At 47.0% G+C, this 14,130-nt stretch overlaps 1 protein-coding gene across 6 annotated transcripts in view; it reads right to left on the reverse strand.

The window, feature by feature from the left end:
* Window positions 1-8,270: 8,270 nt before the first annotated feature.
* The window catches only part of Agtpbp1 (ATP/GTP binding carboxypeptidase 1), a 150,106-nt gene continuing 144,246 nt past the window's right edge, over window positions 8,271-14,130 (reverse strand). For all 6 annotated transcript variants that reach the window (XR_001578707.3, XR_013051680.1, XR_013051685.1 and 3 more), the window contains 2 exons: window positions 10,528-10,677; window positions 8,271-9,349 (listed from right to left, as the gene is read on the reverse strand). The gene's annotated coding sequence lies outside the window, so the exon portion shown is untranslated. The remainder of the gene's footprint in view (window positions 9,350-10,527; window positions 10,678-14,130) is intronic.

Genomic DNA, 14,130 nt, shown 5'->3' on the forward strand with positions numbered 1-14,130 from the left:
CTCAACTTGATATGCCATTTTTGTTGACACCCATGGGAGGCCTACTTCTTTCTGAACAGAAACAGAGGAGGAGTGGATGGGGGGCAGAGGAGAGGTAGGGGGAGGGAATGGAAAGAGAAGATGGAGGAGAAACCGCAGTTGGGATATAAATAAATTAATAAATCTAATTAATAAAAAAATCCTCATTAGACCCACATTGTAACTATTTTCACAATTACATCATCAAGAATTTTTTTTATCAATTTTTTAATGTAGGATGTATCTTCAGTGAAACAAAATGGAATGAAATTTCTAAGAAAAAAAACCAAACAGTAAATGGTAAAGCCAAAACTGACACCAATCTGACTTGATCATACAAGAACAGCTCTGGGGACAGACATGGAGACACCAACCAACCAAACTCACAGACTGAAGTCCTGGCTCTTGCACATGACTATTCCTAGGGACACAACCTTTGACGAGATCATTTAAGTTACACAGGGGAACATGGGCCTCAAAAAGAGCTGTGCAGAAGGGTGAGAAGCCAGGGAGAGAAGCCCTGCCCTCAGACACTGGATCTGCTGGCATGTGGTTCTGGAGTTTCAGCCCCTAGAACCACGGATGGTACATTTCTGTCTTTTGAGCCACTTGGTGTGCAGCGCTGTTATCCAAGATAACAGACAGAAACAACCTAAGATTGATTTGGGCTGTTTGAGCCCATCAGAACCAAGAAAACACAGCTAAGTTCACAGCAGTCGGTGGTGCTAACTCATCATTTAGGCAGTGGAGTGCCGGACCCAAGTGGAGGCTGAGGTGAAGTTCCAAAGGCTAGAGACCTACTTCTGCCAGCAGGGCCCCACCGTAGAGCCACCAGGCAGGGACATTTACCTGTAAACCACAACAACTTCAATATGACAGCGCTGGCAAGACACCGCAGGAGGGAAATGGCAAAGGAGAGGAGATTAGTGAGGGGCAGAGAGAGGCAGCAGGGGAGGGAGGAGGCATGGCGGGTGCTCTTTATTCTTGACTCCCCTCGGGGAGGAGCTACCATAGACTGAGGGAAGACAAGAGAGAGTACAGCTTTGGAGGGCTGCCTTCACATCTCCAGGGGCTGCTGCGTATACGCTGGCACTCTGTAGACACTGTCATCCCTCTAGGGATCCGCTGACCTCCTGTGAGGAAGGGTTTGCATTGCCAGCCCTTGCCTACTCATCATGGCATGCTTCCCTGGGAGGCATTCAAAGGAAACCATACTGGATTCCTGCAAAATGCTTGGATTCCATTTTTAGGAGGCTTTCTGGATTAGTTATAGGGTTGGGGGTTTGCATGTTTATCCTAACCATAGAATCCTAGTTTTTCTACCAAGGAAACTTCTAGCTCTGATTTCCAAGGGAGGTGAACTGATTTACAGACAACTCAGCTGTCTCCATGGAAAACGGATTCCCCAAAGCAGAGATCAGTGTTCCCTGGAGTGCCACCAATAGCCCCTGTGTTTTGCTGTTTTCCGTGGGCAGAAGCACGTCACATGGAGGGGGTTGTCATGCTGCAGAGTGGAGGCACCTGTATGGTGGTGACTGGTGCCCAGATCTGGTGCCATTGATCATCAGCGAGAGAAGAGAGCTTCTACAGCACACAGAGACAGAGCCTCCTACCACAGCTGAGAAAACCATGTTCTGGAAGATGAGATGAACTCCCAGCCTCCTGGGAGCACTGGTGCGGTGGGTGGGGGGGAGGGGGGGAGGCTCCCTTTACCTTCAGCTGGAGACTCTGAGACAGTGGTACGGGGAGGTCGAGCGGGACATCAGTCCCTTGTCTGTTTCCAGTGGACTCTGAGAACTCCGGGCGGCCACCTCCTTTCCAGATCCCTGCCGTCGGAGGGTTGTAGCACAGGGCAGGCAGGGGGCCTGCCTGTACCTCGTTTGCCACTGGTTTCTCCAAAACATGGTGTCACTGAAAGAGTGTGTGAAACAGGATGCCAATACACAGTCTTCCTAGAGGACAGAGTGCTGACAGACAGAAGGGGCATGGAGAGGCCATAGGTGTGTGGACTAGCTAGCCTTTTATTACACGGAGGAGGCAAGCTTACAGTTCAAATGCTTTAAGGTCTTTGTTTTTAAAGATTTATTTATAATTTATGTGTGTGGATGTTTTGCCTGCAGGCATATCTGTGCACCACATGCATGCCTGCAGAGGCCAGAAGAGAGCATTGAATCCCCTGGAACTGGAGTCACAGACAGTTGTTAGCTGTTATGTGGGTGCTGGGAGTTGAACCTGAGACATCTGGAAGAGCACCCAGTGCTCTTAACCACTGAGCCATCTCTCCAGTCCCTGCTTCTGGAGTATGCAGAAAGTGTGGTAAGGGTAAACATTGGACCAATGAATGTAGATCAACAAGGGACAGACAAGGTAATCCTTTGCCTCTGTCCTCGGGAAACTCCCAGAGGGGCCCCATGCAGGCCCCCACAGCAAATTCAGTTCAGACCTTTCCTGCGATTGTAAAGATATTTTCCATTTTTTAATGTGGGAAAATTTTTTCTCTTTTAACTAGTTTCTCCCTTTAAGATATCTGATATCTTAATTGACTTACCAAGTCTGCATAGAACAGAAGTCCGAGGGAATTTAAAAGTGGCTACCTAGAATGGTTGCAGTCCGAGATGGGGATCCAGAGGGCGGTGGGGAGGAAGAGAGAGAGAGAGAGGGAGGGAGAGAGAGAGTACCTACTACCTACCAGGAGGAGAGAAAAAAGCTAAAAGCTAAAGTCCAGCCACTTGCTCCGGCCTGAGCCGTTTCAGGCCCGAGCCAGGGGTCTGTACACCCACAAGCAGTCTAGCCGCTCACAGCTCTGGCCCCTTTAAGCTCTGGCCACGTGAGTTGGAGATCTGGCTGCAAGCAGCTCCAGCTGCATGTAGCAGGTCCGCTTGTAGCTCCGTCCAGGCCTGGGGGCCTGTAACCCCTGGCCTGTAAGGCCACCAAAGGTTTTTTAAAGAATTATTGCCCCAAGTTGGGTGCCAATTGTAGATGAATTTCTAAACAGTCTTATTAAATAAGAAACACAGAGCCAATTACAGTGGTGCCAGCCGTAGAGATCAGAGCAATAGCCGCCAACTAACCTTAGCTCACCACCTCGTCTTAGCTTCCCAAGAGAGCCTCTTCCTGTCTAACCTGCGTCTTTATTGCCTTTCTCTTCTGCCTTCTCATTGGCTCTAAGCCCAGCCACATTACTTCCTCGTCACTGCCTGTCTGTACAGACCTCCGGGTCTCTATGGGTGGTACTGGGATTAAAGGTGTGTATCACCACGCTTGGTTGTGTCCTTGACCACACAGAGACCCTGCCTGCCATGTGATCGGATTAAGGGCATGTGCCTGACTTCTGTTTATGGCTATGACTTCTGATCTCCAGGCAAACTTTACTTATTAATATACAAATAAAATATCACATTTCAGCACAAATACAATATCACCACAGTATGATATAAGTGAGCCCATGAATAAGCAATCCTTTCTTGAGTGGGAATTATGTGGCTAATAGTGCCAGGCCACATGAAGCCCTTGGGCTGATGGAAGAGACAGAAGGCAGAAGAAATGATGCGTAAGTGAGCAAAGTCCCTGCTGTCACTTATGAATCCCATGCTGTGGACCCTAGCTTGAAGGCCATCAAGGAGCTGGGCCAAGCAGCCCCCACTACACAGTTCATTCGGGTTCAGAGTCTGCAGAGCATCACCCTGACCTCCTTGGGCAGAGCAGCAGGCCTCCCATACCCTGCAACTCTCTTGGTCCAGAAGTCAGGCAAGAGTTCAAAGGCTCAGCTCCACTGCATCGAGGGCCTTCCCAGGGCACTCCAGAGACTGGAGAGGCTCAGTGGCAGGAGGCTTAGGCTGGCGGGGAAGCCCGGTCTGCAATCTGAGCACCTCTTAGCTATCACTCCCAGTGTGTGGCTTCACGTGATGTGGCAGACTCCAGACAAGTTTAGGGTGGCTACATTTCTCCCATGGTACCTGTGTTCCCACTCAAGAGTATGAAGCCATATCCTCTTCCACCCTGACCTCAAGGTCCTGCATATGACACTTAATGCACTGCAGTGATGATCCATGAGTCTGTAGTCACCTGACTCAAAGGGATGGGCCCCTTCTTCCCTCTCTCTGTGAAGGGAAGCGCTTCTGCCACGAGAAACAGTGCCACGGCCACCATTGTAAATTATACTCTATTCAACACCACAAAGCCAAACTAAACCACTGGCTTCTGGAACCACTGGCCATAGGTCAAACATGACCACCCTCTCTCCTGACTAGATGTAGTTCATCCTTCAAGGCCCACCACACACACCACCTCTTCCATGAAGCCCACATGCAGCGAACAGGGTGTGCTTCCTGTTCAGGCCTTCTGCCACATTCTAGAAACTGTACTCAGGTGCACGCTCACTCCTCTCCTGGCCCATCTGTGTCTGTCCTGATGTGGATAGTCCTGGCCATCCAGGCGCATGCTCCCCACCTCCCTGAAGGTCCTGTGTCTGGGTTGGCCTGACTCATAGTATATTTGAATCCCATAAATTGGCCAGGCATGCACCCTGAAGAGCCTTTAATCAGGGTAATATGTACAAGGGATATGTCTACCAACAAAGTATGTCCCTAAAGTGTTTAGTGGCCTTTAATCACTTACCCAGTTGGCAGGCTGTAGAGAAAGCTGGATAAGCAACATTATCATTTACACTGTCCAGGCTCATATTTCCATAGCTCTAAAATAGATACTATGAAACCAGATTCTCAGTCTACTCTTGGCTGAACACACTCTGCGGTGGGGCCTCCAGGAGTCCTGACACCTCTCTTCCATCTAGCAGTGCAATCCTGTGCCAACTATAGCTGCCTGACCTTCTAGACTGATGTCATCAAACTACAACCCAAGGAACTGAATCTGGCCTACCCCTGTTTGAGTCCAGTATGACCAGAATACAAACACACTCACTCCATACCTGTTGTCTGTGGCTGCTTGCACACGGCAGCAGCAGAGTTGAGTCATATGCTATAGAGATCATCTGGCTACACAGCCTTAAATGTCAGTTATGTGACCTTCACAAAATTTCCCCCAAGTCTGCTGCAAATACACCAAGTGTGCACACAATTGCCCATCTAGAGATCCACAGCCAAGGAGACGTGTCAGCTGGCAAGTCCCACCTCCACAGGAGCTCAGAGGAGGGACAGGAAGGCTCCAGAGATCCCCTAAGAGGTCCCCATCATCGCTGTCACATATACATCAAGAGGACTGGAAGAGCTGGTATAGCTGGAGAGTCTCCAGCTCCCACCAAGCCCGGCAGTCCTGCAGCCCACTTATAAAATAAACACACAGACTCTTTTATTATTTAAACTGTTTGGCCTAATGGCTCAGGTTTCTTGCTATCTAGTTCCTATAGCTCAAATTAACCCATTTCTATTAGTCTATAAGTTGCCACATGGCTCCTGGCTTACTGGTACCTTACATCTCACTTGTCATGGCAGTGGCTGGCAGTGTCTCTCTGCCTCCGCCTTCCACCTCCCCGCATTCTCCTCCTTCTTGTCCCTCCTACTCTATCCCTCCTGCCTGGCTACTGGCCAATCAGCGTTTTATTTATCAATCAATCATAGTAATATATATTTACAGCATACAGGACATCCCACAGCAAGCTGGAGAGATAGCTCAGTGGTTAAGAGCACTTGTGGCTCCTGCAGAGGTCCCAGGTTTGAATCCCAGCACCTACATGTGGCCTACAACCATCTATAACTCCAGTTCCAGAGGATCTGACACGCTCTTCTGGCCTCCATGTACAGCAGGCATACATGAGCTGCACAGACATACATGCACACACACAAAAATAAAAGTAAATCTTTTCTTCTTAGTGAGAGAAAGAGACTGGGTTCCTCCTGGACCCTCCAGGCCACCCCAGCTTCTACCTCAACCCTTTCCTGTTGAGATAATTGAGACCCAATGTTGGGGAATATTATTTTAAGGTGTGTTACTTTTGTTTATTTTGCATTTGTTTACCTTTGTGAAACTGTGATACTTTGCCTGTAAAACACCTGATGCTCTAATAAGGAACTAAATAGCCAATAGCAAAGCAGAAAAAAGGATAGGCGGGGCTGGCAAGCAGAGAAAATAAATGAGAGGAGAAATCTGGGAGGAAAGGGAAGAAGGAGGAGGATTCCAGGGGCTAGTCACCCAGCTACACAGCATGTCCCAGAGTAAAAAAGAAAGGTATATAGGAATAGAGAAAGATAAAAGCCCAGAGGCAAAAGATAAATGGGGATAATTTTAAGTTAAGGAAAGCTGGCTAGAAACAAGCCAATCTAAGGCCAGGCATTTATAATTAAATATAAGCCTCTGTGTGTTATTTATTTGGGAGCTTGGTGGCGGGCCCTCAAAAGAGCAACAACAACCCCTTCTCTTGAATCAACCAAGAGCTAGGGTTGGAATAATATCCAAGGGAAACCCAGAGAGGTAAAAACAGGGTAAGACATCAGAGAGCTCAGATGGACTTGCTTACACAGAGGACTAGGATGCTATTGGAAAGTAAACGTCACCCCAGCCAGCTCAACAAGCCCTGCCTTTGGGTCCACAGCCCACAGCCTCCCATCAGTCACATAGCAACAATCTTGGCTGGCCCAAATGCTGGGTCCCCACTCAGCATGATATTCAGGTACATCATGCAACATCCTCTTTCTCTCATATCCTACCTCACCAGATCAAGTTGGCATCCTTGTCCTATGATCTCTTGGGTGTGGTCCAGTGCATCCCTTCCCCATAATGAACTACCTGCCGGGTGACTCCTCAAAAGGAGCATTTCTATATTCACCCATCTTCAGGGGAGAGAAGCAGACCTTCCCCTGAGCTCCAGAAATGCTTAGGTAGGTTTCTATTCCAGGTGTCACACTTAGAGTCTTTTTCTTAAAGACAAATTTTGTAGACTCCAGACCATTGAACTCTCAATAGGATGAGTTCCAAGAATCAATATGTTGCCTGATCACTTTGTAATGTCAAAAACATCATTTAAATTGTCTGTGTCTCTATTTTCTCAAAGTGGAATATACCTCTAACCTCACAAGTGCTAGGTATCGTGACTGGCATGGGAAGAACGGGGTTTGAACAGATGAGGGAAACAACACTCCCACCACCAATATGAGAGTCATCTCTCACGTGCCCCTTTTGGAACAGAGCTGGATTTCTCCCTGTTGTCCTAATTCACTTCATTTACCCATTTTATACCATGTAAACACCTCTCATTTTAGTCCATTCTCAAGGCAGCAGTGAGAAGAAAGAGACATTGCTGAGAGTTGGATGTGCACCTGGTTATGTTCTATTGAAATATAAAATTTTCAGGATAGTCCACATCAGTGCTTTCTTATCTCCATCCAAAATAAGTCCCATGTATTGAGCTGAATTTACATCTATCGATCAAATGCATATGTGCCTGATTTGCATAAGAAAATGGCTGAACAGGAAGATTTAAATTCCAGGGCTAGTCTGCCACAAGCAATTCCTTTAACCTGCAGACTCATTTGAGCTCTTAACCTTGGTTTTCCCAGCTACAGCAACAGGGAATTGGACTAGATTCTGTCTGTCTACTTTAGAAGATGTATAGTTTGAGAAAATGGTTAAGGATCCTACAATTTGGAACCAGTTTAATCACTGAAGAACAAAGCTTGCAGCTTCCTAGGAACCAGAATCCAACCTTTAGTTTGATTTATTTGTAATGCAATCCTCCCCATTGCTATTCCATTCCCTAGCTGCATCCAGACAACACTTCCTCTGGAGCTACAAGAACTGGGCATTTCTCTAATAAACTTAAACTCAAAAACTGGCACTTCTGGTCACATACCACCATGTCAAATCTATGAAATAACACTAATAATCTATGAAGAAACCCAAAACAGGTGATGTCATCTTGAATCTAACCCTAGCCCTCGGGCATCTCATTATGTAAGCCAATAAGTTCTCCCACCTCCCTTTACAGTGGTGTGCTTACAAAGAAAACTGGTTGACTAGATCTAGACTGACTGGAGTCCAGCACCTGACATTCAAGAGGTACCTGCCAGTCAATACCATCTTGCTAGTCATATTCTACCCAGGGCTCATGGCCATACTCTACTCAGGCGTCATAGCCACACTCTATCTAGGGCTCATGGCCATACTCTACCCAGGGCTCAAGTGAGTTTCTCTGGAGACAAAGGTTTTGTCTTCTTCCTTTTGAACTCACCTATGCCACAAACTACTCAGCACACAAAACTCTTTTCTTGAGCTGATAGAACATTTTAGATAACTGAGAATCAAGACAAATCTTTTTATTTGAGATGTTAAGTCTTTCCCTACACAAAGATCTGACTGGAGCTGCCTTGAACCTCCATCAACCAGCAAGTCAGCATTTATGATGTGGTCTATCCATCTACCACCCAATGGAACATCATTCAACAAGAGAAGAATCACATGACATATGGGTGGACCTCTAAAATGTTTTGCTAAGCAAAACAGGAAAGTGTTCTGTGGTCCCATTTGTATCAATGTTCAGAAAAGGTAAATCTACTGGGACCGTGTAGAGCAATGGTCACTGGGGTGTAGGAAACAGGGACAGACTTAACAGTAAGTATGTGTGAGACACAGAAGAGTGACAAAAATGGTCCAGAACTGACCATGTTTGTACAAGTTGTATATTTACTTTTCAAAAACTCATTGAGGGGCTGGAGAATCAGCTAAGGAGTTAAGACACTGACTGCTCTTCCAGAGAACCTGGGTTCAATCCCCAGCACCTACATGATGGATTACAACCATCTCTAACTCTGGTTCCAAGGGATCTAATGCCCTCTTCTGGCTTCCATGTACACTGTACAAATGTGATACACATACATATATGCAGTCAAACATCCATTAACATAAAATAAAAAAGTAAATAAGTCTTTTTAAAAAATCATTGGATTGTGTACATGAAGTGGGTAAATTATATGCTGTGTGAAAATATAACTGAATAAAATACTTTGAATTCTCAAATTCACAGTCCTGGCCTATGGCTGCCCATCAATGGTAAGAGCACACACGAGGCACATGTGAAGCCCTCTATTCTACCCTAACACCAAAAATTTTAAATTACTTTAAAAAGTAGAAATCATAAAAAAAAATATCCAAAATCCTTCTCAGATCATAGGAATAATGTACCCTTTATCTCTTAATTGCTGGAGGTTTTACATTTTAGATGCACAAGTTTCAGGTGTGGGCTGAGTCCATAAATCCTGCAAGACTGACCCGGAAGCTTTGGGGGTTTTTGATGGTGACATCTCCGCTCTTAACCACCTGTGGGTACTCCCACTTGTGTGTGCCAGGTTTTTCTTGAGAGTGTTTCTCTTTCCAGAGCTTCCTGAAAGAGAAGACAGAGACTCAGAGCAGCATGACAACCTCAGCTAGCAATTCTGTCTGTCTGTAGCAAATAGTAGGAGCCCTGTGTTTGTATGCTGTGGGAATCCTGGGCGCGTGTGTGTCATTTGGGAAGCTCTGGTGGCCTACTGCCAACCACCTCCAAACAGAGCAGCTACTCAAGCCCAGGGCCAATGAGTCAAGTTTGTGTTTACAGAGGAAATGAATACTTAGAGCAGATCAAAGGTCCAATGTGATAATTAGAAACACGCCCTTCACTGTTCAGCTGCCAAGGATCCCTCCCTCCAAGATGCAGGAAAGTCACCAGGCACTGGTTTAAACCAGCCCCACACTCCATCCCAAGACATTGGATTGGCTTTTGTTTCTCTGCTGTGGAATCGCACAAATGTTTCACTTCGCCCTATTTGTTCTTCTCAGTTTGCCGGCCTCTCCACATCCTTTCAGACACCCCCAGTGCCTTTTATCTGGTGCGGGTCTCCTACCCAGAGCTCTCACTGCCTGCTGATAGAACACTCTCTGTGCTCCCCTTTGCCCTTAGATCCCAGCGTGGGCCTGCCCTACCCCACCACACAGCACCTCTGTGTACGGTCACACAGCATCCTTCAGCATCCTCTTCGCTGCTGCCAACATACTCTAGTCCCTTAATTCATACCTACACTGGCCTCTTAATCCACAGAGCAAGGAGCAGCACCCTGCTTGACTAGTCCCTCCAGTTCTCACCAGTGCCCTCCCTGTCTCAAAACCCTTTTGTGTGTGACTCTGTCCCTCAGCCTTAGAAAGCAGGAAAGGGGCCACAGTGCAACATCGCCTGACTTACACGTATGAGATCCACAAATCCCACCAGCTCTGACCCACCTGCAAGGCACACACATCTCTGCACATTGGGTCCTGACTGATGAAACTTTTTCTATACTTCTCTAAAATCTCCATGGGCTAGATGGAGGTGAGACAGGAGAGCCCAGAGCACTGGATGCAATTTCCTTCCTCCTTGATCAACTCCTTTCCATGTCTAAAACCCCCTCTCTCCTTTGCAGGCTCTCCCAGCAGACTCAAGTCAGCCAGGCACATGTGGCCACAAACGTGCAGACTGAGATGAGGAAGTGGAGGGCTGTGGGGACCTGAATTGGGGTTCAGGTCGTCTGACTTGACAGCATTACCCACCTGTCGTCTGTACACACACTCGAGTCCCCATTTTGTCACCATGATCTGTCTCCACAACAGTTCTTGGAGAGTCCCACCTCTACTCTTCTGGCTTTTCACATTTCTGAGCCATCTCCTGATCTTGCCAACTTCCTTGTCGCTTTTAGGGCTCTGCATTGACAGAAGAGTGAAGAGTTTGTCTTTTATAAAAGTAGCAGGATACAAAAATCAACATAAAGTAACTTTTCAAAATATAACGAACTTACAGTGCAGAAGCCAGGGAGGTGACCCCATTCGAGTGGTTTTTAAAAGACTAAGCATCAGTCTAACCAGGGTGTCAGAGGCATTGGAAGACAGACTAGGAAAATAGTTTATGAAAATGACCTGCAGGTTCAATGTAATCCCCATCAGCGAAACTTCCAGAGAACACAGGGGATGCCCTTCAAACAGATGCAGGCAAGAGCTTTCTGGGAAGGACTCTAGCAGCACAGGGAACAACCCCAGGAACAGACAAGTGGGACTGCATGGAATTAAAAACTCGACAGAACAAAGGAACAACAACCAGAGTAAAGAGACAGTGTGCTGATTGTTTTTATCAACTCGACACAAGCCAGAGTCATCTGGGAACAGGGAACCTCAACGAAGAAAATGCCTCCATCAGATTGGCCTACAGGCAAGTCTGTGAGGCATTTTCTTGATTAATAATTGATGTGGAAGGGCCCAGTCCACTGTGGGTGGTGCCACGCCTGGGCAGGTGGTCCTGGGTTCTATAAGGAAGTAGGCTAAGCAAGCCAGTGAGCAAGCCAGTGAGCAAGCCAGTGAGCAAGCCAGTGAGCAAGCCAGTGAGCAAGCCAGTGAGCAAGCCAGTGAGCAAGCCAGTGAGCAAGCCAGTGAGCAGGATCTCTCTGTGGTCTCTGCTCCAGGTCCTACTGCCAGGTTCCTCCCTAGGGCTCCCAGCTGGCCTGATTTCCCCCGTGATGGACTGTAAACTGTAAGGTAAAATATTCCCTTCTCCTTTTCGGGTTGCTTTGTCATAGTGTTTATTACACCAGTGGAAAGTTAACTAGTCTGCAGATGAGGAAGAAATTGTGACAAGAAATTAATATCTAGGCTCTAAAAAGAAATTCAAAATTTAAGTAACCCCTCCCCAAATCATCCAATTAATAAGTGGGCTAATGAACTGAAGAGTCAAGGAAGAAAAACAGATGGACAGTAAATATTTATAAAAATGTTCAACATCCTAAACCATCAGAACAATGCAAGTTAAAACTGCTTTGAGGTTATATCTCACCCAGTCACAGTGGCTATTACAGAAAAAGAAGAAAGGAAGAAGTGAAATGAAAAATACAATGAATATTGGAAAGGACTTGGACAAGGAGGATCCCCAGATACTGCTGGTGGGAGTGCAAAATAGTTCTGCCAGTGTATGGACACCAACTCTGATATTCTCAAAAGACAAATGTACAAGTACTGCATAATTTAACTATTCCAGCCCTTGGCATAGACCCAAAGGACTCTAAATCAGCACACTACAGGAACACTTGTCCACGATGTCTATTTTACACGTCTGTTTTAAAAGATGAGTCAACTTGGAGAGATGCTCAGTTAAAATAAAAAACCAGGTAAGGCACGGGTAGCTTCGGGGAGATACTGTGTCCAGAGTAGAGCCTTTTGGGTTGTTTCCTATGTGTTCAGGGTTTGGGAGTTGGGGTTAGTTGTGATGGTGGTGTGTGTGTGTGTGTGTGTGTGTGTGTGTGTGTGTGTGTGTGTGTGTGTGTATACATGCAAGTAGAGGGCAGAAGTCACCCAGAGGCATTGTCCATCGTGTTTCTGAGAGGTGTCTCCCACTGGCCTGAAACTTACCACCTAGGCTGGCTGGTCAGTAAACTCCAGAGACCTTCCTGTTTCTGCCCTCCCAACACTGCTGTTAAAAGTGTGTGCCACTGAGTCCAGCTTTCCCTCATGGGTCTTTGGCGTCATACTCAGGACCTCTGCCAAGCACTTTCTGACTGAGCCATCACCCTAGTAAATTTGGGGGGTGCATATATGTACACATGTGTATACATGTGGAGGCCAGAATACACCCTTGGGTGTCACTCCTCCCAAGGTGCCATCCTCCTTGTTTGTTTTTTTAAATCTATTTTGGTCTCTCTGAACCTGGAATTCAGCAATTAGCCTAGGCTGGGTACAACTTGAGCCTTAGGGAAACTCCGTCTCTGGCTCCCCAGCACTGGGATTATAAGAGCACATCACTATGTATGTAAACATTTCTGTGTGGGTGCTGGGGATCAAACTCATGTCCTTGTGTTCACACATTTTACTGACTGAGCTGTTGCCACAGTCCCTAGGAACGCTTTGCAATTGCTTATTGCTTTTATAAGTAGAAAACTTAAAAGGCCATTTCCACATGGTGCCTGAAAAGACACAACCTTTCCCCCAGCACAAACTAACGAAGGCAGCTGTTGCCAGGTGACGGGGGGTGGGGTGGGGTGGTGGTGGGGGTGGGGGTGGTGGTGGTGTGACAATTGGAGTTATGTTTCCGTTTCTTGGGGAACCAAGATTGGTAGGACATACCCACAAGGCCACTTTTTAGGAACTAAGGAGTTAACTGAGTGTACAGCCCTAGGCTTCCCGGAAACTAAAGCACAGGCTGCTTTGATCTCTCGCTCAGACACGGAAGCCTTTGATTGAAAGTGTGCCATCAGGTCTGTCTCTCCACAAACAAATGGAATGTTCTGCACTGCCAGCATTTGGGGACACACAGTTTGCTTCTTATGAAGAAAAATAAACTATCATAACAACAACCAAGATGTAATGGATAAAACATGCTTGTGTTAGAGGCCCTCCCTTTGCCCAAACCACAGAATTGAGGCAGGCAGGACTGGCAGGCAGTGATGGGAACCAGACATTAGCCAGCAGCCACAGGAAACCCAGGAGATCCGAGTGTGGCTGTGCTGCCTGTGAGTACCCCCTCATCTGGTCATGTCAATGCCACTCCTGAAGAATATGCGTGCCCCGTTTATTTCAGTGGTGACAATGAGTGGTAACCTCCAATTCCCTCTGAGTATCTGGTCATGACTCCAGCAAGTCAGGTTCACCCCTAGCCTAGGACATCCATAGGTCTTTGTGGACCGGAAGAGGAGATCACCCCTACACGTGATTCCCTACCCACTTCCTAGGACAACTGCTGCAGCGATGGCTTTCATAAAGTGTGGTCAGATCCCACACCTCAGCACGAGCGTCAGAGGAGCCGTTGGAGACCCGCAGCTGACTGCCCCTCCCCAAAAGCCTATCAGTGAGTCTCTCAGTGAGAGCAGTCACATGCTATACCTCTCTGCAAGACCAGTGTTTAGTTGGTCCACAAGCACCTCACCAACAAGCCTGGAGCTGTCTGGAAGGAGGAAGGGGAGGCAGGCTGCTATTGAAGATGGGAGTGCTTGCCAGAGCTCCCTTACCAAGAGACTTCCTCAGAGACCCCCAGGGCACCTGCAGAGGTTCCCTTACTGTGATAATTTGAAAGAAAATGACCCCCAAAGGGAGCGGCACTATTAGGAGGTGTGGCCTTGTTGGAGGAAGTGTGTCACTGTGGGATGGGCTTTGAGGTCTTTTTCTCAAGCATTGCTC

Source organism: Peromyscus maniculatus, chromosome 5, assembly GCF_049852395.1.
Source record: "Peromyscus maniculatus bairdii isolate BWxNUB_F1_BW_parent chromosome 5, HU_Pman_BW_mat_3.1, whole genome shotgun sequence".
NCBI classification, from domain to species: Eukaryota; Metazoa; Chordata; class Mammalia; order Rodentia; family Cricetidae; genus Peromyscus; species Peromyscus maniculatus.